This window comes from Lissotriton vulgaris, chromosome 1_1 (genome assembly GCF_964263255.1).
Source record: "Lissotriton vulgaris chromosome 1_1, aLisVul1.2, whole genome shotgun sequence".
Taxonomy (NCBI): domain Eukaryota; kingdom Metazoa; phylum Chordata; class Amphibia; order Caudata; family Salamandridae; genus Lissotriton; species Lissotriton vulgaris.
This window is the reverse complement of record NC_141685.1, coordinates 225,898,138-225,924,089: the sequence shown is the minus strand read 5'-3', so window position 1 is coordinate 225,924,089 and position 25,952 is coordinate 225,898,138. Positions and strand designations below refer to the sequence as shown.

At 45.2% G+C, this 25,952-nt stretch overlaps 61 non-coding genes across 61 annotated transcripts; 46 read left to right on the top strand and 15 right to left on the bottom strand.

Annotated features, from left to right (window-relative positions):
- Positions 1–381: 381 nt before the first annotated feature.
- On the top strand, positions 382–467 carry TRNAY-GUA (transfer RNA tyrosine (anticodon GUA)). The gene is given in 2 exon segments: positions 382–418; positions 432–467. It is a non-coding gene; the product is annotated as a tRNA-Tyr (tRNA).
- Positions 468–1,081: 614 nt separating this feature from the next.
- Positions 1,082–1,153, top strand: TRNAA-CGC (transfer RNA alanine (anticodon CGC)). The gene has a single exon. It is a non-coding gene; the product is annotated as a tRNA-Ala (tRNA).
- A 193-nt stretch (positions 1,154–1,346) lies between these two features.
- On the bottom strand, positions 1,347–1,419 carry TRNAM-CAU (transfer RNA methionine (anticodon CAU)). Its single transcript has one exon. It is a non-coding gene; the product is annotated as a tRNA-Met (tRNA).
- Positions 1,420–1,556: 137 nt separating this feature from the next.
- On the top strand, positions 1,557–1,628 carry TRNAA-UGC (transfer RNA alanine (anticodon UGC)). The gene has a single exon. It is a non-coding gene; the product is annotated as a tRNA-Ala (tRNA).
- Positions 1,629–2,058: 430 nt separating this feature from the next.
- Positions 2,059–2,144, top strand: TRNAY-GUA (transfer RNA tyrosine (anticodon GUA)). Its single transcript is given in 2 exon segments — positions 2,059–2,095; positions 2,109–2,144. It is a non-coding gene; the product is annotated as a tRNA-Tyr (tRNA).
- A 614-nt stretch (positions 2,145–2,758) lies between these two features.
- TRNAA-CGC (transfer RNA alanine (anticodon CGC)) lies at positions 2,759–2,830 on the top strand. The gene has a single exon. It is a non-coding gene; the product is annotated as a tRNA-Ala (tRNA).
- Positions 2,831–3,023: 193 nt separating this feature from the next.
- TRNAM-CAU (transfer RNA methionine (anticodon CAU)) lies at positions 3,024–3,096 on the bottom strand. Its single transcript has one exon. It is a non-coding gene; the product is annotated as a tRNA-Met (tRNA).
- Positions 3,097–3,233: 137 nt separating this feature from the next.
- On the top strand, positions 3,234–3,305 carry TRNAA-UGC (transfer RNA alanine (anticodon UGC)). The gene has a single exon. It is a non-coding gene; the product is annotated as a tRNA-Ala (tRNA).
- Positions 3,306–3,735: 430 nt separating this feature from the next.
- Positions 3,736–3,821, top strand: TRNAY-GUA (transfer RNA tyrosine (anticodon GUA)). Its single transcript is given in 2 exon segments — positions 3,736–3,772; positions 3,786–3,821. It is a non-coding gene; the product is annotated as a tRNA-Tyr (tRNA).
- Positions 3,822–4,435: 614 nt separating this feature from the next.
- Positions 4,436–4,507, top strand: TRNAA-CGC (transfer RNA alanine (anticodon CGC)). The gene has a single exon. It is a non-coding gene; the product is annotated as a tRNA-Ala (tRNA).
- A 193-nt stretch (positions 4,508–4,700) lies between these two features.
- Positions 4,701–4,773, bottom strand: TRNAM-CAU (transfer RNA methionine (anticodon CAU)). The gene has a single exon. It is a non-coding gene; the product is annotated as a tRNA-Met (tRNA).
- Positions 4,774–4,910: 137 nt separating this feature from the next.
- TRNAA-UGC (transfer RNA alanine (anticodon UGC)) lies at positions 4,911–4,982 on the top strand. Its single transcript has one exon. It is a non-coding gene; the product is annotated as a tRNA-Ala (tRNA).
- A 430-nt stretch (positions 4,983–5,412) lies between these two features.
- On the top strand, positions 5,413–5,498 carry TRNAY-GUA (transfer RNA tyrosine (anticodon GUA)). The gene is given in 2 exon segments: positions 5,413–5,449; positions 5,463–5,498. It is a non-coding gene; the product is annotated as a tRNA-Tyr (tRNA).
- A 614-nt stretch (positions 5,499–6,112) lies between these two features.
- On the top strand, positions 6,113–6,184 carry TRNAA-CGC (transfer RNA alanine (anticodon CGC)). The gene has a single exon. It is a non-coding gene; the product is annotated as a tRNA-Ala (tRNA).
- Positions 6,185–6,377: 193 nt separating this feature from the next.
- On the bottom strand, positions 6,378–6,450 carry TRNAM-CAU (transfer RNA methionine (anticodon CAU)). The gene has a single exon. It is a non-coding gene; the product is annotated as a tRNA-Met (tRNA).
- Positions 6,451–6,587: 137 nt separating this feature from the next.
- Positions 6,588–6,659, top strand: TRNAA-UGC (transfer RNA alanine (anticodon UGC)). The gene has a single exon. It is a non-coding gene; the product is annotated as a tRNA-Ala (tRNA).
- A 430-nt stretch (positions 6,660–7,089) lies between these two features.
- Positions 7,090–7,175, top strand: TRNAY-GUA (transfer RNA tyrosine (anticodon GUA)). The gene is given in 2 exon segments: positions 7,090–7,126; positions 7,140–7,175. It is a non-coding gene; the product is annotated as a tRNA-Tyr (tRNA).
- A 614-nt stretch (positions 7,176–7,789) lies between these two features.
- TRNAA-CGC (transfer RNA alanine (anticodon CGC)) lies at positions 7,790–7,861 on the top strand. The gene has a single exon. It is a non-coding gene; the product is annotated as a tRNA-Ala (tRNA).
- A 193-nt stretch (positions 7,862–8,054) lies between these two features.
- Positions 8,055–8,127, bottom strand: TRNAM-CAU (transfer RNA methionine (anticodon CAU)). The gene has a single exon. It is a non-coding gene; the product is annotated as a tRNA-Met (tRNA).
- A 137-nt stretch (positions 8,128–8,264) lies between these two features.
- TRNAA-UGC (transfer RNA alanine (anticodon UGC)) lies at positions 8,265–8,336 on the top strand. The gene has a single exon. It is a non-coding gene; the product is annotated as a tRNA-Ala (tRNA).
- Positions 8,337–8,766: 430 nt separating this feature from the next.
- Positions 8,767–8,852, top strand: TRNAY-GUA (transfer RNA tyrosine (anticodon GUA)). The gene is given in 2 exon segments: positions 8,767–8,803; positions 8,817–8,852. It is a non-coding gene; the product is annotated as a tRNA-Tyr (tRNA).
- A 614-nt stretch (positions 8,853–9,466) lies between these two features.
- TRNAA-CGC (transfer RNA alanine (anticodon CGC)) lies at positions 9,467–9,538 on the top strand. Its single transcript has one exon. It is a non-coding gene; the product is annotated as a tRNA-Ala (tRNA).
- A 193-nt stretch (positions 9,539–9,731) lies between these two features.
- TRNAM-CAU (transfer RNA methionine (anticodon CAU)) lies at positions 9,732–9,804 on the bottom strand. The gene has a single exon. It is a non-coding gene; the product is annotated as a tRNA-Met (tRNA).
- Positions 9,805–9,941: 137 nt separating this feature from the next.
- On the top strand, positions 9,942–10,013 carry TRNAA-UGC (transfer RNA alanine (anticodon UGC)). Its single transcript has one exon. It is a non-coding gene; the product is annotated as a tRNA-Ala (tRNA).
- Positions 10,014–10,443: 430 nt separating this feature from the next.
- TRNAY-GUA (transfer RNA tyrosine (anticodon GUA)) lies at positions 10,444–10,529 on the top strand. The gene is given in 2 exon segments: positions 10,444–10,480; positions 10,494–10,529. It is a non-coding gene; the product is annotated as a tRNA-Tyr (tRNA).
- A 614-nt stretch (positions 10,530–11,143) lies between these two features.
- On the top strand, positions 11,144–11,215 carry TRNAA-CGC (transfer RNA alanine (anticodon CGC)). The gene has a single exon. It is a non-coding gene; the product is annotated as a tRNA-Ala (tRNA).
- Positions 11,216–11,408: 193 nt separating this feature from the next.
- TRNAM-CAU (transfer RNA methionine (anticodon CAU)) lies at positions 11,409–11,481 on the bottom strand. Its single transcript has one exon. It is a non-coding gene; the product is annotated as a tRNA-Met (tRNA).
- Positions 11,482–11,618: 137 nt separating this feature from the next.
- Positions 11,619–11,690, top strand: TRNAA-UGC (transfer RNA alanine (anticodon UGC)). The gene has a single exon. It is a non-coding gene; the product is annotated as a tRNA-Ala (tRNA).
- A 430-nt stretch (positions 11,691–12,120) lies between these two features.
- On the top strand, positions 12,121–12,206 carry TRNAY-GUA (transfer RNA tyrosine (anticodon GUA)). The gene is given in 2 exon segments: positions 12,121–12,157; positions 12,171–12,206. It is a non-coding gene; the product is annotated as a tRNA-Tyr (tRNA).
- Positions 12,207–12,820: 614 nt separating this feature from the next.
- TRNAA-CGC (transfer RNA alanine (anticodon CGC)) lies at positions 12,821–12,892 on the top strand. Its single transcript has one exon. It is a non-coding gene; the product is annotated as a tRNA-Ala (tRNA).
- Positions 12,893–13,085: 193 nt separating this feature from the next.
- TRNAM-CAU (transfer RNA methionine (anticodon CAU)) lies at positions 13,086–13,158 on the bottom strand. The gene has a single exon. It is a non-coding gene; the product is annotated as a tRNA-Met (tRNA).
- Positions 13,159–13,295: 137 nt separating this feature from the next.
- Positions 13,296–13,367, top strand: TRNAA-UGC (transfer RNA alanine (anticodon UGC)). The gene has a single exon. It is a non-coding gene; the product is annotated as a tRNA-Ala (tRNA).
- A 430-nt stretch (positions 13,368–13,797) lies between these two features.
- Positions 13,798–13,883, top strand: TRNAY-GUA (transfer RNA tyrosine (anticodon GUA)). The gene is given in 2 exon segments: positions 13,798–13,834; positions 13,848–13,883. It is a non-coding gene; the product is annotated as a tRNA-Tyr (tRNA).
- Positions 13,884–14,497: 614 nt separating this feature from the next.
- Positions 14,498–14,569, top strand: TRNAA-CGC (transfer RNA alanine (anticodon CGC)). Its single transcript has one exon. It is a non-coding gene; the product is annotated as a tRNA-Ala (tRNA).
- A 193-nt stretch (positions 14,570–14,762) lies between these two features.
- Positions 14,763–14,835, bottom strand: TRNAM-CAU (transfer RNA methionine (anticodon CAU)). Its single transcript has one exon. It is a non-coding gene; the product is annotated as a tRNA-Met (tRNA).
- Positions 14,836–14,972: 137 nt separating this feature from the next.
- On the top strand, positions 14,973–15,044 carry TRNAA-UGC (transfer RNA alanine (anticodon UGC)). Its single transcript has one exon. It is a non-coding gene; the product is annotated as a tRNA-Ala (tRNA).
- Positions 15,045–15,474: 430 nt separating this feature from the next.
- TRNAY-GUA (transfer RNA tyrosine (anticodon GUA)) lies at positions 15,475–15,560 on the top strand. The gene is given in 2 exon segments: positions 15,475–15,511; positions 15,525–15,560. It is a non-coding gene; the product is annotated as a tRNA-Tyr (tRNA).
- Positions 15,561–16,174: 614 nt separating this feature from the next.
- On the top strand, positions 16,175–16,246 carry TRNAA-CGC (transfer RNA alanine (anticodon CGC)). The gene has a single exon. It is a non-coding gene; the product is annotated as a tRNA-Ala (tRNA).
- A 193-nt stretch (positions 16,247–16,439) lies between these two features.
- On the bottom strand, positions 16,440–16,512 carry TRNAM-CAU (transfer RNA methionine (anticodon CAU)). The gene has a single exon. It is a non-coding gene; the product is annotated as a tRNA-Met (tRNA).
- A 137-nt stretch (positions 16,513–16,649) lies between these two features.
- Positions 16,650–16,721, top strand: TRNAA-UGC (transfer RNA alanine (anticodon UGC)). The gene has a single exon. It is a non-coding gene; the product is annotated as a tRNA-Ala (tRNA).
- A 430-nt stretch (positions 16,722–17,151) lies between these two features.
- On the top strand, positions 17,152–17,237 carry TRNAY-GUA (transfer RNA tyrosine (anticodon GUA)). Its single transcript is given in 2 exon segments — positions 17,152–17,188; positions 17,202–17,237. It is a non-coding gene; the product is annotated as a tRNA-Tyr (tRNA).
- A 614-nt stretch (positions 17,238–17,851) lies between these two features.
- On the top strand, positions 17,852–17,923 carry TRNAA-CGC (transfer RNA alanine (anticodon CGC)). Its single transcript has one exon. It is a non-coding gene; the product is annotated as a tRNA-Ala (tRNA).
- Positions 17,924–18,116: 193 nt separating this feature from the next.
- TRNAM-CAU (transfer RNA methionine (anticodon CAU)) lies at positions 18,117–18,189 on the bottom strand. Its single transcript has one exon. It is a non-coding gene; the product is annotated as a tRNA-Met (tRNA).
- A 137-nt stretch (positions 18,190–18,326) lies between these two features.
- Positions 18,327–18,398, top strand: TRNAA-UGC (transfer RNA alanine (anticodon UGC)). Its single transcript has one exon. It is a non-coding gene; the product is annotated as a tRNA-Ala (tRNA).
- Positions 18,399–18,828: 430 nt separating this feature from the next.
- TRNAY-GUA (transfer RNA tyrosine (anticodon GUA)) lies at positions 18,829–18,914 on the top strand. The gene is given in 2 exon segments: positions 18,829–18,865; positions 18,879–18,914. It is a non-coding gene; the product is annotated as a tRNA-Tyr (tRNA).
- Positions 18,915–19,528: 614 nt separating this feature from the next.
- TRNAA-CGC (transfer RNA alanine (anticodon CGC)) lies at positions 19,529–19,600 on the top strand. Its single transcript has one exon. It is a non-coding gene; the product is annotated as a tRNA-Ala (tRNA).
- A 193-nt stretch (positions 19,601–19,793) lies between these two features.
- Positions 19,794–19,866, bottom strand: TRNAM-CAU (transfer RNA methionine (anticodon CAU)). Its single transcript has one exon. It is a non-coding gene; the product is annotated as a tRNA-Met (tRNA).
- A 137-nt stretch (positions 19,867–20,003) lies between these two features.
- On the top strand, positions 20,004–20,075 carry TRNAA-UGC (transfer RNA alanine (anticodon UGC)). The gene has a single exon. It is a non-coding gene; the product is annotated as a tRNA-Ala (tRNA).
- A 430-nt stretch (positions 20,076–20,505) lies between these two features.
- TRNAY-GUA (transfer RNA tyrosine (anticodon GUA)) lies at positions 20,506–20,591 on the top strand. The gene is given in 2 exon segments: positions 20,506–20,542; positions 20,556–20,591. It is a non-coding gene; the product is annotated as a tRNA-Tyr (tRNA).
- A 614-nt stretch (positions 20,592–21,205) lies between these two features.
- On the top strand, positions 21,206–21,277 carry TRNAA-CGC (transfer RNA alanine (anticodon CGC)). The gene has a single exon. It is a non-coding gene; the product is annotated as a tRNA-Ala (tRNA).
- A 193-nt stretch (positions 21,278–21,470) lies between these two features.
- On the bottom strand, positions 21,471–21,543 carry TRNAM-CAU (transfer RNA methionine (anticodon CAU)). Its single transcript has one exon. It is a non-coding gene; the product is annotated as a tRNA-Met (tRNA).
- A 137-nt stretch (positions 21,544–21,680) lies between these two features.
- Positions 21,681–21,752, top strand: TRNAA-UGC (transfer RNA alanine (anticodon UGC)). Its single transcript has one exon. It is a non-coding gene; the product is annotated as a tRNA-Ala (tRNA).
- A 430-nt stretch (positions 21,753–22,182) lies between these two features.
- TRNAY-GUA (transfer RNA tyrosine (anticodon GUA)) lies at positions 22,183–22,268 on the top strand. The gene is given in 2 exon segments: positions 22,183–22,219; positions 22,233–22,268. It is a non-coding gene; the product is annotated as a tRNA-Tyr (tRNA).
- A 614-nt stretch (positions 22,269–22,882) lies between these two features.
- Positions 22,883–22,954, top strand: TRNAA-CGC (transfer RNA alanine (anticodon CGC)). Its single transcript has one exon. It is a non-coding gene; the product is annotated as a tRNA-Ala (tRNA).
- A 193-nt stretch (positions 22,955–23,147) lies between these two features.
- Positions 23,148–23,220, bottom strand: TRNAM-CAU (transfer RNA methionine (anticodon CAU)). Its single transcript has one exon. It is a non-coding gene; the product is annotated as a tRNA-Met (tRNA).
- Positions 23,221–23,357: 137 nt separating this feature from the next.
- Positions 23,358–23,429, top strand: TRNAA-UGC (transfer RNA alanine (anticodon UGC)). Its single transcript has one exon. It is a non-coding gene; the product is annotated as a tRNA-Ala (tRNA).
- A 430-nt stretch (positions 23,430–23,859) lies between these two features.
- On the top strand, positions 23,860–23,945 carry TRNAY-GUA (transfer RNA tyrosine (anticodon GUA)). Its single transcript is given in 2 exon segments — positions 23,860–23,896; positions 23,910–23,945. It is a non-coding gene; the product is annotated as a tRNA-Tyr (tRNA).
- A 614-nt stretch (positions 23,946–24,559) lies between these two features.
- On the top strand, positions 24,560–24,631 carry TRNAA-CGC (transfer RNA alanine (anticodon CGC)). The gene has a single exon. It is a non-coding gene; the product is annotated as a tRNA-Ala (tRNA).
- Positions 24,632–24,824: 193 nt separating this feature from the next.
- Positions 24,825–24,897, bottom strand: TRNAM-CAU (transfer RNA methionine (anticodon CAU)). Its single transcript has one exon. It is a non-coding gene; the product is annotated as a tRNA-Met (tRNA).
- A 137-nt stretch (positions 24,898–25,034) lies between these two features.
- On the top strand, positions 25,035–25,106 carry TRNAA-UGC (transfer RNA alanine (anticodon UGC)). Its single transcript has one exon. It is a non-coding gene; the product is annotated as a tRNA-Ala (tRNA).
- Positions 25,107–25,536: 430 nt separating this feature from the next.
- On the top strand, positions 25,537–25,622 carry TRNAY-GUA (transfer RNA tyrosine (anticodon GUA)). Its single transcript is given in 2 exon segments — positions 25,537–25,573; positions 25,587–25,622. It is a non-coding gene; the product is annotated as a tRNA-Tyr (tRNA).
- The last annotated feature ends 330 nt before the right edge of the window (positions 25,623–25,952 follow it).

The following is a 25,952-nucleotide window of genomic DNA, read 5'->3' as shown; positions in this document are numbered from 1 at the left end:
TCAGTATTAAGGAAGAGATATGTCATGCAACTGGGATACCAACCCCACTTAAACTGTGAGACGTTTGCCTTGAAAAAACCCATGAAATGGGGCTATCTCATTTTTGATGCTTATACAACAGAAGAATCTTACTTGTTTAAGCCATCAAAGTGATGATTAATCTTGGCAATCTTAATACATTTAGGATAGAAATCTGTGGCAGCCCTCTTGGTCATTGGTAAGGGTTCTTCCTCGAAAGCAGAGACTCTTACTTTTCTGGTAACTTTGAGGGGGAGTGGCAGGTAATATTGATGATGTGCATCTGTCTGCTCCTGGTCCCCACCCTCCACAACCTTTCTTGAGCGAGAGATAATTTTGGTGCTACGGAAGTTTGCCACTACTCCTTCGATAGCTCAGTTGGTAGAGCGGAGGACTGTAGCATAAATTCAGGCATCCTTAGGTCGCTGGTTCAAATCCGGCTCGAAGGATTTTGTGGTTTAATTTCCATGGCTTTTGCTTTGAATCAACAATACCTTCCATTGACTATGAAAAATTCCCAGAGCTTCGATAAATACCGGAAAAGAAGCGTACTCTATCTGCTTTCAAAGGGAATGGATGACATAGTCGTCGCTAGGGGAGGTGTGAAGAACAGTCAAGGAAACCTGCTGATCAGAACTAATACCAAAGCATTGCATTAATATATGTATGCCCTTGGCAGACTTCCAATTGCACTGCTCCAAAGGTAGCTGCTTGGCAGCCAATCACACTATGACTTGCCTTCAATTTGAATGTATACCGATGGGCAAGAGGGAATATCCAATGGAATCATCTCCCGAAAGGCTGAGCAAGCAGGAAAGTAGACCAATAGTTGTCACATTTTTGGGAATCCTGAGAAGTTTTGCATTCCAAACTGAGCAAATAAAAGCCCTGCCGGAGAATCGATCCCTGATTGCACTAAATATATGCTCCATGAAGACAGTTCACACGTGAGGTGTGAGCAATTCCAAGCCTGACACTTTACATTCTAGTCTCAAATCGAGACTTTGCAGTCCATGGGCTTCAGAGTCTCCTTGCATCCAGCAAAACGTTAGAGTGCAGTCGAGGGGATGTAGCTCAGTGGTAGAGCGCATGCTTCGCATGTATGAGGCCCCGGGTTCAATCCCTGGCATCTCCAGGAGTCTCTGTTCTCTATCTTGGCTTTTTCCACAAGGCTAGCCTGCCATCTTGTGGAAAGTAGAGGTTTCTCCGGCAGTTGGGGGTCAGAACCCCGCTTAAATTGTTTGCTTTGAAAAATGTGTTTGGAGTAGGCATAGTTTCCACTTTTCAAGAAAATCTGAGAATTTTGCTTGCCAAAAGGAGGAAAGAAATGCCCTCTCTGAGGATCGAACTCAGGACCTTCAGATTATGAGACTGACGCGCTGCCTACTGCGCTAAGAAGGCTGCACACAAGCATCTCTAAATAGGACTATAGACCATGAAGATATTCCAGGTACGAGGCTTAAGGATTTTCCTGGCTGAGACTTTATGCTGCAGTGTCAAATGGGTTGACTTGGCAGCCAGTAAAACTTGGCAGACATGGGGATGTAGCTCAGTGGTAGAGCGCATGCTTTGCATGTATGAGGCCCCGGGTTCAATCCCCGGCATCTCCAGACTTTTGCCATGCTTGTCTCGGATTTTGGCAGAAAACAAGGCTGGCTATCAGTATTAAGGAAGAGATATGTCATGCAACTGGGATACCAACCCCACTTAAACTGTGAGACGTTTGCCTTGAAAAAACCCATGAAATGGGGCTATCTCATTTTTGATGCTTATACAACAGAAGAATCTTACTTGTTTAAGCCATCAAAGTGATGATTAATCTTGGCAATCTTAATACATTTAGGATAGAAATCTGTGGCAGCCCTCTTGGTCATTGGTAAGGGTTCTTCCTCGAAAGCAGAGACTCTTACTTTTCTGGTAACTTTGAGGGGGAGTGGCAGGTAATATTGATGATGTGCATCTGTCTGCTCCTGGTCCCCACCCTCCACAACCTTTCTTGAGCGAGAGATAATTTTGGTGCTACGGAAGTTTGCCACTACTCCTTCGATAGCTCAGTTGGTAGAGCGGAGGACTGTAGCATAAATTCAGGCATCCTTAGGTCGCTGGTTCAAATCCGGCTCGAAGGATTTTGTGGTTTAATTTCCATGGCTTTTGCTTTGAATCAACAATACCTTCCATTGACTATGAAAAATTCCCAGAGCTTCGATAAATACCGGAAAAGAAGCGTACTCTATCTGCTTTCAAAGGGAATGGATGACATAGTCGTCGCTAGGGGAGGTGTGAAGAACAGTCAAGGAAACCTGCTGATCAGAACTAATACCAAAGCATTGCATTAATATATGTATGCCCTTGGCAGACTTCCAATTGCACTGCTCCAAAGGTAGCTGCTTGGCAGCCAATCACACTATGACTTGCCTTCAATTTGAATGTATACCGATGGGCAAGAGGGAATATCCAATGGAATCATCTCCCGAAAGGCTGAGCAAGCAGGAAAGTAGACCAATAGTTGTCACATTTTTGGGAATCCTGAGAAGTTTTGCATTCCAAACTGAGCAAATAAAAGCCCTGCCGGAGAATCGATCCCTGATTGCACTAAATATATGCTCCATGAAGACAGTTCACACGTGAGGTGTGAGCAATTCCAAGCCTGACACTTTACATTCTAGTCTCAAATCGAGACTTTGCAGTCCATGGGCTTCAGAGTCTCCTTGCATCCAGCAAAACGTTAGAGTGCAGTCGAGGGGATGTAGCTCAGTGGTAGAGCGCATGCTTCGCATGTATGAGGCCCCGGGTTCAATCCCCGGCATCTCCAGGAGTCTCTGTTCTCTATCTTGGCTTTTTCCAGAAGGCTAGCCTGCCATCTTGTGGAAAGTAGAGGTTTCTCCGGCAGTTGGGGGTCAGAACCCCGCTTAAATTGTTTGCTTTGAAAAATGTGTTTGGAGTAGGCATAGTTTCCACTTTTCAAGAAAATCTGAGAATTTTGCTTGCCAAAAGGAGGAAATAAATGCCCTCTCTGAGGATCGAACTCAGGACCTTCAGATTATGAGACTAACGCGCTGCCTACTGCGCTAAGAAGGCTGCACACAAGCATCTCTAAATAGGACTATAGACCATGAAGATATTCCAGGTACGAGGCTTAAGGATTTTCCTGGCTGAGACTTTATGCTGCAGTGTCAAATGGGTTGACTTGGCAGCCAGTAAAACTTGGCAGACATGGGGATGTAGCTCAGTGGTAGAGCGCATGCTTTGCATGTATGAGGCCCCGGGTTCAATCCCCGGCATCTCCAGACTTTTGCCATGCTTGTCTCGGATTTTGGCAGAAAACAAGGCTGGCTATCAGTATTAAGGAAGAGATATGTCATGCAACTGGGATACCAACCCCACTTAAACTGTGAGACGTTTGCCTTGAAAAAACCCATGAAATGGGGCTATCTCATTTTTGATGCTTATACAACAGAAGAATCTTACTTGTTTAAGCCATCAAAGTGATGATTAATCTTGGCAATCTTAATACATTTAGGATAGAAATCTGTGGCAGCCCTCTTGGTCATTGGTAAGGGTTCTTCCTCGAAAGCAGAGACTCTTACTTTTCTGGTAACTTTGAGGGGGAGTGGCAGGTAATATTGATGATGTGCATCTGTCTGCTCCTGGTCCCCACCCTCCACAACCTTTCTTGAGCGAGAGATAATTTTGGTGCTACGGAAGTTTGCCACTACTCCTTCGATAGCTCAGTTGGTAGAGCGGAGGACTGTAGCATAAATTCAGGCATCCTTAGGTCGCTGGTTCAAATCCGGCTCGAAGGATTTTGTGGTTTAATTTCCATGGCTTTTGCTTTGAATCAACAATACCTTCCATTGACTATGAAAAATTCCCAGAGCTTCGATAAATACCGGAAAAGAAGCGTACTCTATCTGCTTTCAAAGGGAATGGATGACATAGTCGTCGCTAGGGGAGGTGTGAAGAACAGTCAAGGAAACCTGCTGATCAGAACTAATACCAAAGCATTGCATTAATATATGTATGCCCTTGGCAGACTTCCAATTGCACTGCTCCAAAGGTAGCTGCTTGGCAGCCAATCACACTATGACTTGCCTTCAATTTGAATGTATACCGATGGGCAAGAGGGAATATCCAATGGAATCATCTCCCGAAAGGCTGAGCAAGCAGGAAAGTAGACCAATAGTTGTCACATTTTTGGGAATCCTGAGAAGTTTTGCATTCCAAACTGAGCAAATAAAAGCCCTGCCGGAGAATCGATCCCTGATTGCACTAAATATATGCTCCATGAAGACAGTTCACACGTGAGGTGTGAGCAATTCCAAGCCTGACACTTTACATTCTAGTCTCAAATCGAGACTTTGCAGTCCATGGGCTTCAGAGTCTCCTTGCATCCAGCAAAACGTTAGAGTGCAGTCGAGGGGATGTAGCTCAGTGGTAGAGCGCATGCTTCGCATGTATGAGGCCCCGGGTTCAATCCCCGGCATCTCCAGGAGTCTCTGTTCTCTATCTTGGCTTTTTCCAGAAGGCTAGCCTGCCATCTTGTGGAAAGTAGAGGTTTCTCCGGCAGTTGGGGGTCAGAACCCCGCTTAAATTGTTTGCTTTGAAAAATGTGTTTGGAGTAGGCATAGTTTCCACTTTTCAAGAAAATCTGAGAATTTTGCTTGCCAAAAGGAGGAAATAAATGCCCTCTCTGAGGATCGAACTCAGGACCTTCAGATTATGAGACTAACGCGCTGCCTACTGCGCTAAGAAGGCTGCACACAAGCATCTCTAAATAGGACTATAGACCATGAAGATATTCCAGGTACGAGGCTTAAGGATTTTCCTGGCTGAGACTTTATGCTGCAGTGTCAAATGGGTTGACTTGGCAGCCAGTAAAACTTGGCAGACATGGGGATGTAGCTCAGTGGTAGAGCGCATGCTTTGCATGTATGAGGCCCCGGGTTCAATCCCCGGCATCTCCAGACTTTTGCCATGCTTGTCTCGGATTTTGGCAGAAAACAAGGCTGGCTATCAGTATTAAGGAAGAGATATGTCATGCAACTGGGATACCAACCCCACTTAAACTGTGAGACGTTTGCCTTGAAAAAACCCATGAAATGGGGCTATCTCATTTTTGATGCTTATACAACAGAAGAATCTTACTTGTTTAAGCCATCAAAGTGATGATTAATCTTGGCAATCTTAATACATTTAGGATAGAAATCTGTGGCAGCCCTCTTGGTCATTGGTAAGGGTTCTTCCTCGAAAGCAGAGACTCTTACTTTTCTGGTAACTTTGAGGGGGAGTGGCAGGTAATATTGATGATGTGCATCTGTCTGCTCCTGGTCCCCACCCTCCACAACCTTTCTTGAGCGAGAGATAATTTTGGTGCTACGGAAGTTTGCCACTACTCCTTCGATAGCTCAGTTGGTAGAGCGGAGGACTGTAGCATAAATTCAGGCATCCTTAGGTCGCTGGTTCAAATCCGGCTCGAAGGATTTTGTGGTTTAATTTCCATGGCTTTTGCTTTGAATCAACAATACCTTCCATTGACTATGAAAAATTCCCAGAGCTTCGATAAATACCGGAAAAGAAGCGTACTCTATCTGCTTTCAAAGGGAATGGATGACATAGTCGTCGCTAGGGGAGGTGTGAAGAACAGTCAAGGAAACCTGCTGATCAGAACTAATACCAAAGCATTGCATTAATATATGTATGCCCTTGGCAGACTTCCAATTGCACTGCTCCAAAGGTAGCTGCTTGGCAGCCAATCACACTATGACTTGCCTTCAATTTGAATGTATACCGATGGGCAAGAGGGAATATCCAATGGAATCATCTCCCGAAAGGCTGAGCAAGCAGGAAAGTAGACCAATAGTTGTCACATTTTTGGGAATCCTGAGAAGTTTTGCATTCCAAACTGAGCAAATAAAAGCCCTGCCGGAGAATCGATCCCTGATTGCACTAAATATATGCTCCATGAAGACAGTTCACACGTGAGGTGTGAGCAATTCCAAGCCTGACACTTTACATTCTAGTCTCAAATCGAGACTTTGCAGTCCATGGGCTTCAGAGTCTCCTTGCATCCAGCAAAACGTTAGAGTGCAGTCGAGGGGATGTAGCTCAGTGGTAGAGCGCATGCTTCGCATGTATGAGGCCCCGGGTTCAATCCCCGGCATCTCCAGGAGTCTCTGTTCTCTATCTTGGCTTTTTCCAGAAGGCTAGCCTGCCATCTTGTGGAAAGTAGAGGTTTCTCGGGCAGTTGGGGGTCAGAACCCCGCTTAAATTGTTTGCTTTGAAAAATGTGTTTGGAGTAGGCATAGTTTCCACTTTTCAAGAAAATCTGAGAATTTTGCTTGCCAAAAGGAGGAAATAAATGCCCTCTCTGAGGATCGAACTCAGGACCTTCAGATTATGAGACTGACGCGCTGCCTACTGCGCTAAGAAGGCTGCACACAAGCATCTCTAAATAGGACTATAGACCATGAAGATATTCCAGGTACGAGGCTTAAGGATTTTCCTGGCTGAGACTTTATGCTGCAGTGTCAAATGGGTTGACTTGGCAGCCAGTAAAACTTGGCAGACATGGGGATGTAGCTCTGTGGTAGAGCGCATGCTTTGCATGTATGAGGCCCCGGGTTCAATCCCCGGCATCTCCAGACTTTTGCCATGCTTGTCTCGGATTTTGGCAGAAAACAAGGCTGGCTATCAGTATTAAGGAAGAGATATGTCATGCAACTGGGATACCAACCCCACTTAAACTGTGAGACGTTTGCCTTGAAAAAACCCATGAAATGGGGCTATCTCATTTTTGATGCTTATACAACAGAAGAATCTTACTTGTTTAAGCCATCAAAGTGATGATTAATCTTGGCAATCTTAATACATTTAGGATAGAAATCTGTGGCAGCCCTCTTGGTCATTGGTAAGGGTTCTTCCTCGAAAGCAGAGACTCTTACTTTTCTGGTAACTTTGAGGGGGAGTGGCAGGTAATATTGATGATGTGCATCTGTCTGCTCCTGGTCCCCACCCTCCACAACCTTTCTTGAGCGAGAGATAATTTTGGTGCTACGGAAGTTTGCCACTACTCCTTCGATAGCTCAGTTGGTAGAGCGGAGGACTGTAGCATAAATTCAGGCATCCTTAGGTCGCTGGTTCAAATCCGGCTCGAAGGATTTTGTGGTTTAATTTCCATGGCTTTTGCTTTGAATCAACAATACCTTCCATTGACTATGAAAAATTCCCAGAGCTTCGATAAATACCGGAAAAGAAGCGTACTCTATCTGCTTTCAAAGGGAATGGATGACATAGTCGTCGCTAGGGGAGGTGTGAAGAACAGTCAAGGAAACCTGCTGATCAGAACTAATACCAAAGCATTGCATTAATATATGTATGCCCTTGGCAGACTTCCAATTGCACTGCTCCAAAGGTAGCTGCTTGGCAGCCAATCACACTATGACTTGCCTTCAATTTGAATGTATACCGATGGGCAAGAGGGAATATCCAATGGAATCATCTCCCGAAAGGCTGAGCAAGCAGGAAAGTAGACCAATAGTTGTCACATTTTTGGGAATCCTGAGAAGTTTTGCATTCCAAACTGAGCAAATAAAAGCCCTGCCGGAGAATCGATCCCTGATTGCACTAAATATATGCTCCATGAAGACAGTTCACACGTGAGGTGTGAGCAATTCCAAGCCTGACACTTTACATTCTAGTCTCAAATCGAGACTTTGCAGTCCATGGGCTTCAGAGTCTCCTTGCATCCAGCAAAACGTTAGAGTGCAGTCGAGGGGATGTAGCTCAGTGGTAGAGCGCATGCTTCGCATGTATGAGGCCCCGGGTTCAATCCCCGGCATCTCCAGGAGTCTCTGTTCTCTATCTTGGCTTTTTCCAGAAGGCTAGCCTGCCATCTTGTGGAAAGTAGAGGTTTCTCCGGCAGTTGGGGGTCAGAACCCCGCTTAAATTGTTTGCTTTGAAAAATGTGTTTGGAGTAGGCATAGTTTCCACTTTTCAAGAAAATCTGAGAATTTTGCTTGCCAAAAGGAGGAAATAAATGCCCTCTCTGAGGATCGAACTCAGGACCTTCAGATTATGAGACTGACGCGCTGCCTACTGCGCTAAGAAGGCTGCACACAAGCATCTCTAAATAGGACTATAGACCATGAAGATATTCCAGGTACGAGGCTTAAGGATTTTCCTGGCTGAGACTTTATGCTGCAGTGTCAAATGGGTTGACTTGGCAGCCAGTAAAACTTGGCAGACATGGGGATGTAGCTCAGTGGTAGAGCGCATGCTTTGCATGTATGAGGCCCCGGGTTCAATCCCCGGCATCTCCAGACTTTTGCCATGCTTGTCTCGGATTTTGGCAGAAAACAAGGCTGGCTATCAGTATTAAGGAAGAGATATGTCATGCAACTGGGATACCAACCCCACTTAAACTGTGAGACGTTTGCCTTGAAAAAACCCATGAAATGGGGCTATCTCATTTTTGATGCTTATACAACAGAAGAATCTTACTTGTTTAAGCCATCAAAGTGATGATTAATCTTGGCAATCTTAATACATTTAGGATAGAAATCTGTGGCAGCCCTCTTGGTCATTGGTAAGGGTTCTTCCTCGAAAGCAGAGACTCTTACTTTTCTGGTAACTTTGAGGGGGAGTGGCAGGTAATATTGATGATGTGCATCTGTCTGCTCCTGGTCCCCACCCTCCACAACCTTTCTTGAGCGAGAGATAATTTTGGTGCTACGGAAGTTTGCCACTACTCCTTCGATAGCTCAGTTGGTAGAGCGGAGGACTGTAGCATAAATTCAGGCATCCTTAGGTCGCTGGTTCAAATCCGGCTCGAAGGATTTTGTGGTTTAATTTCCATGGCTTTTGCTTTGAATCAACAATACCTTCCATTGACTATGAAAAATTCCCAGAGCTTCGATAAATACCGGAAAAGAAGCGTACTCTATCTGCTTTCAAAGGGAATGGATGACATAGTCGTCGCTAGGGGAGGTGTGAAGAACAGTCAAGGAAACCTGCTGATCAGAACTAATACCAAAGCATTGCATTAATATATGTATGCCCTTGGCAGACTTCCAATTGCACTGCTCCAAAGGTAGCTGCTTGGCAGCCAATCACACTATGACTTGCCTTCAATTTGAATGTATACCGATGGGCAAGAGGGAATATCCAATGGAATCATCTCCCGAAAGGCTGAGCAAGCAGGAAAGTAGACCAATAGTTGTCACATTTTTGGGAATCCTGAGAAGTTTTGCATTCCAAACTGAGCAAATAAAAGCCCTGCCGGAGAATCGATCCCTGATTGCACTAAATATATGCTCCATGAAGACAGTTCACACGTGAGGTGTGAGCAATTCCAAGCCTGACACTTTACATTCTAGTCTCAAATCGAGACTTTGCAGTCCATGGGCTTCAGAGTCTCCTTGCATCCAGCAAAACGTTAGAGTGCAGTCGAGGGGATGTAGCTCAGTGGTAGAGCGCATGCTTCGCATGTATGAGGCCCCGGGTTCAATCCCCGGCATCTCCAGGAGTCTCTGTTCTCTATCTTGGCTTTTTCCAGAAGGCTAGCCTGCCATCTTGTGGAAAGTAGAGGTTTCTCCGGCAGTTGGGGGTCAGAACCCCGCTTAAATTGTTTGCTTTGAAAAATGTGTTTGGAGTAGGCATAGTTTCCACTTTTCAAGAAAATCTGAGAATTTTGCTTGCCAAAAGGAGGAAATAAATGCCCTCTCTGAGGATCGAACTCAGGACCTTCAGATTATGAGACTAACGCGCTGCCTACTGCGCTAAGAAGGCTGCACACAAGCATCTCTAAATAGGACTATAGACCATGAAGATATTCCAGGTACGAGGCTTAAGGATTTTCCTGGCTGAGACTTTATGCTGCAGTGTCAAATGGGTTGACTTGGCAGCCAGTAAAACTTGGCAGACATGGGGATGTAGCTCAGTGGTAGAGCGCATGCTTTGCATGTATGAGGCCCCGGGTTCAATCCCCGGCATCTCCAGACTTTTGCCATGCTTGTCTCGGATTTTGGCAGAAAACAAGGCTGGCTATCAGTATTAAGGAAGAGATATGTCATGCAACTGGGATACCAACCCCACTTAAACTGTGAGACGTTTGCCTTGAAAAAACCCATGAAATGGGGCTATCTCATTTTTGATGCTTATACAACAGAAGAATCTTACTTGTTTAAGCCATCAAAGTGATGATTAATCTTGGCAATCTTAATACATTTAGGATAGAAATCTGTGGCAGCCCTCTTGGTCATTGGTAAGGGTTCTTCCTCGAAAGCAGAGACTCTTACTTTTCTGGTAACTTTGAGGGGGAGTGGCAGGTAATATTGATGATGTGCATCTGTCTGCTCCTGGTCCCCACCCTCCACAACCTTTCTTGAGCGAGAGATAATTTTGGTGCTACGGAAGTTTGCCACTACTCCTTCGATAGCTCAGTTGGTAGAGCGGAGGACTGTAGCATAAATTCAGGCATCCTTAGGTCGCTGGTTCAAATCCGGCTCGAAGGATTTTGTGGTTTAATTTCCATGGCTTTTGCTTTGAATCAACAATACCTTCCATTGACTATGAAAAATTCCCAGAGCTTCGATAAATACCGGAAAAGAAGCGTACTCTATCTGCTTTCAAAGGGAATGGATGACATAGTCGTCGCTAGGGGAGGTGTGAAGAACAGTCAAGGAAACCTGCTGATCAGAACTAATACCAAAGCATTGCATTAATATATGTATGCCCTTGGCAGACTTCCAATTGCACTGCTCCAAAGGTAGCTGCTTGGCAGCCAATCACACTATGACTTGCCTTCAATTTGAATGTATACCGATGGGCAAGAGGGAATATCCAATGGAATCATCTCCCGAAAGGCTGAGCAAGCAGGAAAGTAGACCAATAGTTGTCACATTTTTGGGAATCCTGAGAAGTTTTGCATTCCAAACTGAGCAAATAAAAGCCCTGCCGGAGAATCGATCCCTGATTGCACTAAATATATGCTCCATGAAGACAGTTCACACGTGAGGTGTGAGCAATTCCAAGCCTGACACTTTACATTCTAGTCTCAAATCGAGACTTTGCAGTCCATGGGCTTCAGAGTCTCCTTGCATCCAGCAAAACGTTAGAGTGCAGTCGAGGGGATGTAGCTCAGTGGTAGAGCGCATGCTTCGCATGTATGAGGCCCCGGGTTCAATCCCCGGCATCTCCAGGAGTCTCTGTTCTCTATCTTGGCTTTTTCCACAAGGCTAGCCTGCCATCTTGTGGAAAGTAGAGGTTTCTCCGGCAGTTGGGGGTCAGAACCCCGCTTAAATTGTTTGCTTTGAAAAATGTGTTTGGAGTAGGCATAGTTTCCACTTTTCAAGAAAATCTGAGAATTTTGCTTGCCAAAAGGAGGAAATAAATGCCCTCTCTGAGGATCGAACTCAGGACCTTCAGATTATGAGACTGACGCGCTGCCTACTGCGCTAAGAAGGCTGCACACAAGCATCTCTAAATAGGACTATAGACCATGAAGATATTCCAGGTACGAGGCTTAAGGATTTTCCTGGCTGAGACTTTATGCTGCAGTGTCAAATGGGTTGACTTGGCAGCCAGTAAAACTTGGCAGACATGGGGATGTAGCTCAGTGGTAGAGCGCATGCTTTGCATGTATGAGGCCCCGGGTTCAATCCCCGGCATCTCCAGACTTTTGCCATGCTTGTCTCGGATTTTGGCAGAAAACAAGGCTGGCTATCAGTATTAAGGAAGAGATATGTCATGCAACTGGGATACCAACCCCACTTAAACTGTGAGACGTTTGCCTTGAAAAAACCCATGAAATGGGGCTATCTCATTTTTGATGCTTATACAACAGAAGAATCTTACTTGTTTAAGCCATCAAAGTGATGATTAATCTTGGCAATCTTAATACATTTAGGATAGAAATCTGTGGCAGCCCTCTTGGTCATTGGTAAGGGTTCTTCCTCGAAAGCAGAGACTCTTACTTTTCTGGTAACTTTGAGGGGGAGTGGCAGGTAATATTGATGATGTGCATCTGTCTGCTCCTGGTCCCCACCCTCCACAACCTTTCTTGAGCGAGAGATAATTTTGGTGCTACGGAAGTTTGCCACTACTCCTTCGATAGCTCAGTTGGTAGAGCGGAGGACTGTAGCATAAATTCAGGCATCCTTAGGTCGCTGGTTCAAATCCGGCTCGAAGGATTTTGTGGTTTAATTTCCATGGCTTTTGCTTTGAATCAACAATACCTTCCATTGACTATGAAAAATTCCCAGAGCTTCGATAAATACCGGAAAAGAAGCGTACTCTATCTGCTTTCAAAGGGAATGGATGACATAGTCGTCGCTAGGGGAGGTGTGAAGAACAGTCAAGGAAACCTGCTGATCAGAACTAATACCAAAGCATTGCATTAATATATGTATGCCCTTGGCAGACTTCCAATTGCACTGCTCCAAAGGTAGCTGCTTGGCAGCCAATCACACTATGACTTGCCTTCAATTTGAATGTATACCGATGGGCAAGAGGGAATATCCAATGGAATCATCTCCCGAAAGGCTGAGCAAGCAGGAAAGTAGACCAATAGTTGTCACATTTTTGGGAATCCTGAGAAGTTTTGCATTCCAAACTGAGCAAATAAAAGCCCTGCCGGAGAATCGATCCCTGATTGCACTAAATATATGCTCCATGAAGACAGTTCACACGTGAGGTGTGAGCAATTCCAAGCCTGACACTTTACATTCTAGTCTCAAATCGAGACTTTGCAGTCCATGGGCTTCAGAGTCTCCTTGCATCCAGCAAAACGTTAGAGTGCAGTCGAGGGGATGTAGCTCAGTGGTAGAGCGCATGCTTCGCATGTATGAGGCCCCGGGTTCAATCCCCGGCATCTCCAGGAGTCTCTGTTCTCTATCTTGGCTTTTTCCAGAAGGCTAGCCTGCCATCTTGTGGAAAGTAGAGGTTTCTCGGGCAGTTGGGGGTCAGAACCCCGCTTAAATTGTTTGCTTTGAAAAATGTGTTTGGAGTAGGCATAGTTTCCACTTTTCAAGAAAATCTGAGAATTTTGCTTGCCAAAAGGAGGAAATAAATGCCCTCTCTGAGGATCGAACTCAGGACCTTCAGATTATGAGACTGACGCGCTGCCTACTGCGCTAAGAAGGCTGCACACAAGCATCTCTAAATAGGACTATAGACCATGAAGATATTCCAGGTACGAGGCTTAAGGATTTTCCTGGCTGAGACTTTATGCTGCAGTGTCAAATGGGTTGACTTGGCAGCCAGTAAAACTTGGCAGACATGGGGATGTAGCTCTGTGGTAGAGCGCATGCTTTGCATGTATGAGGCCCCGGGTTCAATCCCCGGCATCTCCAGACTTTTGCCATGCTTGTCTCGGATTTTGGCAGAAAACAAGGCTGGCTATCAGTATTAAGGAAGAGATATGTCATGCAACTGGGATACCAACCCCACTTAAACTGTGAGACGTTTGCCTTGAAAAAACCCATGAAATGGGGCAATCTCATTTTTGATGCTTATACAACAGAAGAATCTTACTTGTTTAAGCCATCAAAGTGATGATTAATCTTGGCAATCTTAATACATTTAGGATAGAAATCTGTGGCAGCCCTCTTGGTCATTGGTAAGGGTTCTTCCTCGAAAGCAGAGACTCTTACTTTTCTGGTAACTTTGAGGGGGAGTGGCAGGTAATATTGATGATGTGCATCTGTCTGCTCCTGGTCCCCACCCTCCACAACCTTTCTTGAGCGAGAGATAATTTTGGTGCTACGGAAGTTTGCCACTACTCCTTCGATAGCTCAGTTGGTAGAGCGGAGGACTGTAGCATAAATTCAGGCATCCTTAGGTCGCTGGTTCAAATCCGGCTCGAAGGATTTTGTGGTTTAATTTCCATGGCTTTTGCTTTGAATCAACAATACCTTCCATTGACTATGAAAAATTCCCAGAGCTTCGATAAATACCGGAAAAGAAGCGTACTCTATCTGCTTTCAAAGGGAATGGATGACATAGTCGTCGCTAGGGGAGGTGTGAAGAACAGTCAAGGAAACCTGCTGATCAGAACTAATACCAAAGCATTGCATTAATATATGTATGCCCTTGGCAGACTTCCAATTGCACTGCTCCAAAGGTAGCTGCTTGGCAGCCAATCACACTATGACTTGCCTTCAATTTGAATGTATACCGATGGGCAAGAGGGAATATCCAATGGAATCATCTCCCGAAAGGCTGAGCAAGCAGGAAAGTAGACCAATAGTTGTCACATTTTTGGGAATCCTGAGAAGTTTTGCATTCCAAACTGAGCAAATAAAAGCCCTGCCGGAGAATCGATCCCTGATTGCACTAAATATATGCTCCATGAAGACAGTTCACACGTGAGGTGTGAGCAATTCCAAGCCTGACACTTTACATTCTAGTCTCAAATCGAGACTTTGCAGTCCATGGGCTTCAGAGTCTCCTTGCATCCAGCAAAACGTTAGAGTGCAGTCGAGGGGATGTAGCTCAGTGGTAGAGCGCATGCTTCGCATGTATGAGGCCCCGGGTTCAATCCCCGGCATCTCCAGGAGTCTCTGTTCTCTATCTTGGCTTTTTCCAGAAGGCTAGCCTGCCATCTTGTGGAAAGTAGAGGTTTCTCCGGCAGTTGGGGGTCAGAACCCCGCTTAAATTGTTTGCTTTGAAAAATGTGTTTGGAGTAGGCATAGTTTCCACTTTTCAAGAAAATCTGAGAATTTTGCTTGCCAAAAGGAGGAAATAAATGCCCTCTCTGAGGATCGAACTCAGGACCTTCAGATTATGAGACTAACGCGCTGCCTACTGCGCTAAGAAGGCTGCACACAAGCATCTCTAAATAGGACTATAGACCATGAAGATATTCCAGGTACGAGGCTTAAGGATTTTCCTGGCTGAGACTTTATGCTGCAGTGTCAAATGGGTTGACTTGGCAGCCAGTAAAACTTGGCAGACATGGGGATGTAGCTCAGTGGTAGAGCGCATGCTTTGCATGTATGAGGCCCCGGGTTCAATCCCCGGCATCTCCAGACTTTTGCCATGCTTGTCTCGGATTTTGGCAGAAAACAAGGCTGGCTATCAGTATTAAGGAAGAGATATGTCATGCAACTGGGATACCAACCCCACTTAAACTGTGAGACGTTTGCCTTGAAAAAACCCATGAAATGGGGCTATCTCATTTTTGATGCTTATACAACAGAAGAATCTTACTTGTTTAAGCCATCAAAGTGATGATTAATCTTGGCAATCTTAATACATTTAGGATAGAAATCTGTGGCAGCCCTCTTGGTCATTGGTAAGGGTTCTTCCTCGAAAGCAGAGACTCTTACTTTTCTGGTAACTTTGAGGGGGAGTGGCAGGTAATATTGATGATGTGCATCTGTCTGCTCCTGGTCCCCACCCTCCACAACCTTTCTTGAGCGAGAGATAATTTTGGTGCTACGGAAGTTTGCCACTACTCCTTCGATAGCTCAGTTGGTAGAGCGGAGGACTGTAGCATAAATTCAGGCATCCTTAGGTCGCTGGTTCAAATCCGGCTCGAAGGATTTTGTGGTTTAATTTCCATGGCTTTTGCTTTGAATCAACAATACCTTCCATTGACTATGAAAAATTCCCAGAGCTTCGATAAATACCGGAAAAGAAGCGTACTCTATCTGCTTTCAAAGGGAATGGATGACATAGTCGTCGCTAGGGGAGGTGTGAAGAACAGTCAAGGAAACCTGCTGATCAGAACTAATACCAAAGCATTGCATTAATATATGTATGCCCTTGGCAGACTTCCAATTGCACTGCTCCAAAGGTAGCTGCTTGGCAGCCAATCACACTATGACTTGCCTTCAATTTGAATGTATACCGATGGGCAAGAGGGAATATCCAATGGAATCATCTCCCGAAAGGCTGAGCAAGCAGGAAAGTAGACCAATAGTTGTCACATTTTTGGGAATCCTGAGAAGTTTTGCATTCCAAACTGAGCAAATAAAAGCCCTGCCGGAGAATCGATCCCTGATTGCACTAAATATATGCTCCATGAAGACAGTTCACACGTGAGGTGTGAGCAATTCCAAGCCTGACACTTTACATTCTAGTCTCAAATCGAGACTTTGCAGTCCATGGGCTTCAGAGTCTCCTTGCATCCAGCAAAACGTTAGAGTGCAGTCGAGGGGATGTAGCTCAGTGGTAGAGCGCATGCTTCGCATGTATGAGGCCCCGGGTTCAATCCCCGGCATCTCCAGGAGTCTCTGTTCTCTATCTTGGCTTTTTCCAGAAGGCTAGCCTGCCATCTTGTGGAAAGTAGAGGTTTCTCGGGCAGTTGGGGGTCAGAACCCCGCTTAAATTGTTTGCTTTGAAAAATGTGTTTGGAGTAGGCATAGTTTCCACTTTTCAAGAAAATCTGAGAATTTTGCTTGCCAAAAGGAGGAAATAAATGCCCTCTCTGAGGATCGAACTCAGGACCTTCAGATTATGAGACTGACGCGCTGCCTACTGCGCTAAGAAGGCTGCACACAAGCATCTCTAAATAGGACTATAGACCATGAAGATATTCCAGGTACGAGGCTTAAGGATTTTCCTGGCTGAGACTTTATGCTGCAGTGTCAAATGGGTTGACTTGGCAGCCAGTAAAACTTGGCAGACATGGGGATGTAGCTCTGTGGTAGAGCGCATGCTTTGCATGTATGAGGCCCCGGGTTCAATCCCCGGCATCTCCAGACTTTTGCCATGCTTGTCTCGGATTTTGGCAGAAAACAAGGCTGGCTATCAGTATTAAGGAAGAGATATGTCATGCAACTGGGATACCAACCCCACTTAAACTGTGAGACGTTTGCCTTGAAAAAACCCATGAAATGGGGCAATCTCATTTTTGATGCTTATACAACAGAAGAATCTTACTTGTTTAAGCCATCAAAGTGATGATTAATCTTGGCAATCTTAATACATTTAGGATAGAAATCTGTGGCAGCCCTCTTGGTCATTGGTAAGGGTTCTTCCTCGAAAGCAGAGACTCTTACTTTTCTGGTAACTTTGAGGGGGAGTGGCAGGTAATATTGATGATGTGCATCTGTCTGCTCCTGGTCCCCACCCTCCACAACCTTTCTTGAGCGAGAGATAATTTTGGTGCTACGGAAGTTTGCCACTACTCCTTCGATAGCTCAGTTGGTAGAGCGGAGGACTGTAGCATAAATTCAGGCATCCTTAGGTCGCTGGTTCAAATCCGGCTCGAAGGATTTTGTGGTTTAATTTCCATGGCTTTTGCTTTGAATCAACAATACCTTCCATTGACTATGAAAAATTCCCAGAGCTTCGATAAATACCGGAAAAGAAGCGTACTCTATCTGCTTTCAAAGGGAATGGATGACATAGTCGTCGCTAGGGGAGGTGTGAAGAACAGTCAAGGAAACCTGCTGATCAGAACTAATACCAAAGCATTGCATTAATATATGTATGCCCTTGGCAGACTTCCAATTGCACTGCTCCAAAGGTAGCTGCTTGGCAGCCAATCACACTATGACTTGCCTTCAATTTGAATGTATACCGATGGGCAAGAGGGAATATCCAATGGAATCATCTCCCGAAAGGCTGAGCAAGCAGGAAAGTAGACCAATAGTTGTCACATTTTTGGGAATCCTGAGAAGTTTTGCATTCCAAACTGAGCAAATAAAAGCCCTGCCGGAGAATCGATCCCTGATTGCACTAAATATATGCTCCATGAAGACAGTTCACACGTGAGGTGTGAGCAATTCCAAGCCTGACACTTTACATTCTAGTCTCAAATCGAGACTTTGCAGTCCATGGGCTTCAGAGTCTCCTTGCATCCAGCAAAACGTTAGAGTGCAGTCGAGGGGATGTAGCTCAGTGGTAGAGCGCATGCTTCGCATGTATGAGGCCCCGGGTTCAATCCCCGGCATCTCCAGGAGTCTCTGTTCTCTATCTTGGCTTTTTCCAGAAGGCTAGCCTGCCATCTTGTGGAAAGTAGAGGTTTCTCGGGCAGTTGGGGGTCAGAACCCCGCTTAAATTGTTTGCTTTGAAAAATGTGTTTGGAGTAGGCATAGTTTCCACTTTTCAAGAAAATCTGAGAATTTTGCTTGCCAAAAGGAGGAAAGAAATGCCCTCTCTGAGGATCGAACTCAGGACCTTCAGATTATGAGACTGACGCGCTGCCTACTGCGCTAAGAAGGCTGCACACAAGCATCTCTAAATAGGACTATAGACCATGAAGATATTCCAGGTACGAGGCTTAAGGATTTTCCTGGCTGAGACTTTATGCTGCAGTGTCAAATGGGTTGACTTGGCAGCCAGTAAAACTTGGCAGACATGGGGATGTAGCTCAGTGGTAGAGCGCATGCTTTGCATGTATGAGGCCCCGGGTTCAATCCCCGGCATCTCCAGACTTTTGCCATGCTTGTCTCGGATTTTGGCAGAAAACAAGGCTGGCTATCAGTATTAAGGAAGAGATATGTCATGCAACTGGGATACCAACCCCACTTAAACTGTGAGACGTTTGCCTTGAAAAAACCCATGAAATGGGGCTATCTCATTTTTGATGCTTATACAACAGAAGAATCTTACTTGTTTAAGCCATCAAAGTGATGATTAATCTTGGCAATCTTAATACATTTAGGATAGAAATCTGTGGCAGCCCTCTTGGTCATTGGTAAGGGTTCTTCCTCGAAAGCAGAGACTCTTACTTTTCTGGTAACTTTGAGGGGGAGTGGCAGGTAATATTGATGATGTGCATCTGTCTGCTCCTGGTCCCCACCCTCCACAACCTTTCTTGAGCGAGAGATAATTTTGGTGCTACGGAAGTTTGCCACTACTCCTTCGATAGCTCAGTTGGTAGAGCGGAGGACTGTAGCATAAATTCAGGCATCCTTAGGTCGCTGGTTCAAATCCGGCTCGAAGGATTTTGTGGTTTAATTTCCATGGCTTTTGCTTTGAATCAACAATACCTTCCATTGACTATGAAAAATTCCCAGAGCTTCGATAAATACCGGAAAAGAAGCGTACTCTATCTGCTTTCAAAGGGAATGGATGACATAGTCGTCGCTAGGGGAGGTGTGAAGAACAGTCAAGGAAACCTGCTGATCAGAACTAATACCAAAGCATTGCATTAATATATGTATGCCCTTGGCAGACTTCCAATTGCACTGCTCCAAAGGTAGCTGCTTGGCAGCCAATCACACTATGACTTGCCTTCAATTTGAATGTATACCGATGGGCAAGAGGGAATATCCAATGGAATCATCTCCCGAAAGGCTGAGCAAGCAGGAAAGTAGACCAATAGTTGTCACATTTTTGGGAATCCTGAGAAGTTTTGCATTCCAAACTGAGCAAATAAAAGCCCTGCCGGAGAATCGATCCCTGATTGCACTAAATATATGCTCCATGAAGACAGTTCACACGTGAGGTGTGAGCAATTCCAAGCCTGACACTTTACATTCTAGTCTCAAATCGAGACTTTGCAGTCCATGGGCTTCAGAGTCTCCTTGCATCCAGCAAAACGTTAGAGTGCAGTCGAGGGGATGTAGCTCAGTGGTAGAGCGCATGCTTCGCATGTATGAGGCCCCGGGTTCAATCCCCGGCATCTCCAGGAGTCTCTGTTCTCTATCTTGGCTTTTTCCAGAAGGCTAGCCTGCCATCTTGTGGAAAGTAGAGGTTTCTCCGGCAGTTGGGGGTCAGAACCCCGCTTAAATTGTTTGCTTTGAAAAATGTGTTTGGAGTAGGCATAGTTTCCACTTTTCAAGAAAATCTGAGAATTTTGCTTGCCAAAAGGAGGAAATAAATGCCCTCTCTGAGGATCGAACTCAGGACCTTCAGATTATGAGACTGACGCGCTGCCTACTGCGCTAAGAAGGCTGCACACAAGCATCTCTAAATAGGACTATAGACCATGAAGATATTCCAGGTACGAGGCTTAAGGATTTTCCTGGCTGAGACTTTATGCTGCAGTGTCAAATGGGTTGACTTGGCAGCCAGTAAAACTTGGCAGACATGGGGATGTAGCTCAGTGGTAGAGCGCATGCTTTGCATGTATGAGGCCCCGGGTTCAATCCCCGGCATCTCCAGACTTTTGCCATGCTTGTCTCGGATTTTGGCAGAAAACAAGGCTGGCTATCAGTATTAAGGAAGAGATATGTCATGCAACTGGGATACCAACCCCACTTAAACTGTGAGACGTTTGCCTTGAAAAAACCCATGAAATGGGGCTATCTCATTTTTGATGCTTATACAACAGAAGAATCTTACTTGTTTAAGCCATCAAAGTGATGATTAATCTTGGCAATCTTAATACATTTAGGATAGAAATCTGTGGCAGCCCTCTTGGTCATTGGTAAGGGTTCTTCCTCGAAAGCAGAGACTCTTACTTTTCTGGTAACTTTGAGGGGGAGTGGCAGGTAATATTGATGATGTGCATCTGTCTGCTCCTGGTCCCCACCCTCCACAACCTTTCTTGAGCGAGAGATAATTTTGGTGCTACGGAAGTTTGCCACTACTCCTTCAATAGCTCAGTTGGTAGAGCGGAGGACTGTAGCATAAATTCAGGCATCCTTAGGTCGCTGGTTCAAATCCGGCTCGAAGGATTTTGTGGTTTAATTTCCATGGCTTTTGCTTTGAATCAACAATACCTTCCATTGACTATGAAAAATTCCCAGAGCTTCGATAAATACCGGAAAAGAAGCGTACTCTATCTGCTTTCAAAGGGAATGGATGACATAGTCGTCGCTAGGGGAGGTGTGAAGAACAGTCAAGGAAACCTGCTGATCAGAACTAATACCAAAGCATTGCATTAATATATGTATGCCCTTGGCAGACTTCCAATTGCACTGCTCCAAAGGTAGCTGCTTGGCAGCCAATCACACTATGACTTGCCTTCAATTTGAATGTATACCGATGGGCAAGAGGGAATATCCAATGGAATCATCTCCCGAAAGGCTGAGCAAGCAGGAAAGTAGACCAATAGTTGTCACATTTTTGGGAATCCTGAGAAGTTTTGCATTCCAAACTGAGCAAATAAAAGCCCTGCCGGAGAATCGATCCCTGATTGCACTAAATATATGCTCCATGAAGACAGTTCACACGTGAGGTGTGAGCAATTCCAAGCCTGACACTTTACATTCTAGTCTCAAATCGAGACTTTGCAGTCCATGGGCTTCAGAGTCTCCTTGCATCCAGCAAAACGTTAGAGTGCAGTCGAGGGGATGTAGCTCAGTGGTAGAGCGCATGCTTCGCATGTATGAGGCCCCGGGTTCAATCCCCGGCATCTCCAGGAGTCTCTGTTCTCTATCTTGGCTTTTTCCAGAAGGCTAGCCTGCCATCTTGTGGAAAGTAGAGGTTTCTCGGGCAGTTGGGGGTCAGAACCCCGCTTAAATTGTTTGCTTTGAAAAATGTGTTTGGAGTAGGCATAGTTTCCACTTTTCAAGAAAATCTGAGAATTTTGCTTGCCAAAAGGAGGAAATAAATGCCCTCTCTGAGGATCGAACTCAGGACCTTCAGATTATGAGACTGACGCGCTGCCTACTGCGCTAAGAAGGCTGCACACAAGCATCTCTAAATAGGACTATAGACCATGAAGATATTCCAGGTACGAGGCTTAAGGATTTTCCTGGCTGAGACTTTATGCTGCAGTGTCAAATGGGTTGACTTGGCAGCCAGTAAAACTTGGCAGACATGGGGATGTAGCTCTGTGGTAGAGCGCATGCTTTGCATGTATGAGGCCCCGGGTTCAATCCCCGGCATCTCCAGACTTTTGCCATGCTTGTCTCGGATTTTGGCAGAAAACAAGGCTGGCTATCAGTATTAAGGAAGAGATATGTCATGCAACTGGGATACCAACCCCACTTAAACTGTGAGACGTTTGCCTTGAAAAAACCCATGAAATGGGGCAATCTCATTTTTGATGCTTATACAACAGAAGAATCTTACTTGTTTAAGCCATCAAAGTGATGATTAATCTTGGCAATCTTAATACATTTAGGATAGAAATCTGTGGCAGCCCTCTTGGTCATTGGTAAGGGTTCTTCCTCGAAAGCAGAGACTCTTACTTTTCTGGTAACTTTGAGGGGGAGTGGCAGGTAATATTGATGATGTGCATCTGTCTGCTCCTGGTCCCCACCCTCCACAACCTTTCTTGAGCGAGAGATAATTTTGGTGCTACGGAAGTTTGCCACTACTCCTTCGATAGCTCAGTTGGTAGAGCGGAGGACTGTAGCATAAATTCAGGCATCCTTAGGTCGCTGGTTCAAATCCGGCTCGAAGGATTTTGTGGTTTAATTTCCATGGCTTTTGCTTTGAATCAACAATACCTTCCATTGACTATGAAAAATTCCCAGAGCTTCGATAAATACCGGAAAAGAAGCGTACTCTATCTGCTTTCAAAGGGAATGGATGACATAGTCGTCGCTAGGGGAGGTGTGAAGAACAGTCAAGGAAACCTGCTGATCAGAACTAATACCAAAGCATTGCATTAATATATGTATGCCCTTGGCAGACTTCCAATTGCACTGCTCCAAAGGTAGCTGCTTGGCAGCCAATCACACTATGACTTGCCTTCAATTTGAATGTATACCGATGGGCAAGAGGGAATATCCAATGGAATCATCTCCCGAAAGGCTGAGCAAGCAGGAAAGTAGACCAATAGTTGTCACATTTTTGGGAATCCTGAGAAGTTTTGCATTCCAAACTGAGCAAATAAAAGCCCTGCCGGAGAATCGATCCCTGATTGCACTAAATATATGCTCCATGAAGACAGTTCACACGTGAGGTGTGAGCAATTCCAAGCCTGACACTTTACATTCTAGTCTCAAATCGAGACTTTGCAGTCCATGGGCTTCAGAGTCTCCTTGCATCCAGCAAAACGTTAGAGTGCAGTCGAGGGGATGTAGCTCAGTGGTAGAGCGCATGCTTCGCATGTATGAGGCCCCGGGTTCAATCCCCGGCATCTCCAGGAGTCTCTGTTCTCTATCTTGGCTTTTTCCAGAAGGCTAGCCTGCCATCTTGTGGAAAGTAGAGGTTTCTCGGGCAGTTGGGGGTCAGAACCCCGCTTAAATTGTTTGCTTTGAAAAATGTGTTTGGAGTAGGCATAGTTTCCACTTTTCAAGAAAATCTGAGAATTTTGCTTGCCAAAAGGAGGAAAGAAATGCCCTCTCTGAGGATCGAACTCAGGACCTTCAGATTATGAGACTGACGCGCTGCCTACTGCGCTAAGAAGGCTGCACACAAGCATCTCTAAATAGGACTATAGACCATGAAGATATTCCAGGTACGAGGCTTAAGGATTTTCCTGGCTGAGACTTTATGCTGCAGTGTCAAATGGGTTGACTTGGCAGCCAGTAAAACTTGGCAGACATGGGGATGTAGCTCTGTGGTAGAGCGCATGCTTTGCATGTATGAGGCCCCGGGTTCAATCCCCGGCATCTCCAGACTTTTGCCATGCTTGTCTCGGATTTTGGCAGAAAACAAGGCTGGCTATCAGTATTAAGGAAGAGATATGTCATGCAACTGGGATACCAACCCCACTTAAACTGTGAGACGTTTGCCTTGAAAAAACCCATGAAATGGGGCAATCTCATTTTTGATGCTTATACAACAGAAGAATCTTACTTGTTTAAGCCATCAAAGTGATGATTAATCTTGGCAATCTTAATACATTTAGGATAGAAATCTGTGGCAGCCCTCTTGGTCATTGGTAAGGGTTCTTCCTCGAAAGCAGAGACTCTTACTTTTCTGGTAACTTTGAGGGGGAGTGGCAGGTAATATTGATGATGTGCATCTGTCTGCTCCTGGTCCCCACCCTCCACAACCTTTCTTGAGCGAGAGATAATTTTGGTGCTACGGAAGTTTGCCACTACTCCTTCGATAGCTCAGTTGGTAGAGCGGAGGACTGTAGCATAAATTCAGGCATCCTTAGGTCGCTGGTTCAAATCCGGCTCGAAGGATTTTGTGGTTTAATTTCCATGGCTTTTGCTTTGAATCAACAATACCTTCCATTGACTATGAAAAATTCCCAGAGCTTCGATAAATACCGGAAAAGAAGCGTACTCTATCTGCTTTCAAAGGGAATGGATGACATAGTCGTCGCTAGGGGAGGTGTGAAGAACAGTCAAGGAAACCTGCTGATCAGAACTAATACCAAAGCATTGCATTAATATATGTATGCCCTTGGCAGACTTCCAATTGCACTGCTCCAAAGGTAGCTGCTTGGCAGCCAATCACACTATGACTTGCCTTCAATTTGAATGTATACCGATGGGCAAGAGGGAATATCCAATGGAATCATCTCCCGAAAGGCTGAGCAAGCAGGAAAGTAGACCAATAGTTGTCACATTTTTGGGAATCCTGAGAAGTTTTGCATTCCAAACTGAGCAAATAAAAGCCCTGCCGGAGAATCGATCCCTGATTGCACTAAATATATGCTCCATGAAGACAGTTCACACGTGAGGTGTGAGCAATTCCAAGCCTGACACTTTACATTCTAGTCTCAAATCGAGACTTTGCAGTCCATGGGCTTCAGAGTCTCCTTGCATCCAGCAAAACGTTAGAGTGCAGTCGAGGGGATGTAGCTCAGTGGTAGAGCGCATGCTTCGCATGTATGAGGCCCCGGGTTCAATCCCCGGCATCTCCAGGAGTCTCTGTTCTCTATCTTGGCTTTTTCCAGAAGGCTAGCCTGCCATCTTGTGGAAAGTAGAGGTTTCTCGGGCAGTTGGGGGTCAGAACCCCGCTTAAATTGTTTGCTTTGAAAAATGTGTTTGGAGTAGGCATAGTTTCCACTTTTCAAGAAAATCTGAGAATTTTGCTTGCCAAAAGGAGGAAAGAAATGCCCTCTCTGAGGATCGAACTCAGGACCTTCAGATTATGAGACTGACGCGCTGCCTACTGCGCTAAGAAGGCTGCACACAAGCATCTCTAAATAGGACTATAGACCATGAAGATATTCCAGGTACGAGGCTTAAGGATTTTCCTGGCTGAGACTTTATGCTGCAGTGTCAAATGGGTTGACTTGGCAGCCAGTAAAACTTGGCAGACATGGGGATGTAGCTCAGTGGTAGAGCGCATGCTTTGCATGTATGAGGCCCCGGGTTCAATCCCCGGCATCTCCAGACTTTTGCCATGCTTGTCTCGGATTTTGGCAGAAAACAAGGCTGGCTATCAGTATTAAGGAAGAGATATGTCATGCAACTGGGATACCAACCCCACTTAAACTGTGAGACGTTTGCCTTGAAAAAACCCATGAAATGGGGCTATCTCATTTTTGATGCTTATACAACAGAAGAATCTTACTTGTTTAAGCCATCAAAGTGATGATTAATCTTGGCAATCTTAATACATTTAGGATAGAAATCTGTGGCAGCCCTCTTGGTCATTGGTAAGGGTTCTTCCTCGAAAGCAGAGACTCTTACTTTTCTGGTAACTTTGAGGGGGAGTGGCAGGTAATATTGATGATGTGCATCTGTCTGCTCCTGGTCCCCACCCTCCACAACCTTTCTTGAGCGAGAGATAATTTTGGTGCTACGGAAGTTTCCCACTACTCCTTCGATAGCTCAGTTGGTAGAGCGGAGGACTGTAGCATAAATTCAGGCATCCTTAGGTCGCTGGTTCAAATCCGGCTCGAAGGATTTTGTGGTTTAATTTCCATGGCTTTTGCTTTGAATCAACAATACCTTCCATTGACTATGAAAAATTCCCAGAGCTTCGATAAATACCGGAAAAGAAGCGTACTCTATCTGCTTTCAAAGGGAATGGATGACATAGTCGTCGCTAGGGGAGGTGTGAAGAACAGTCAAGGAAACCTGCTGATCAGAACTAATACCAAAGCATTGCATTAATATATGTATGCCCTTGGCAGACTTCCAATTGCACTGCTCCAAAGGTAGCTGCTTGGCAGCCAATCACACTATGACTTGCCTTCAATTTGAATGTATACCGATGGGCAAGAGGGAATATCC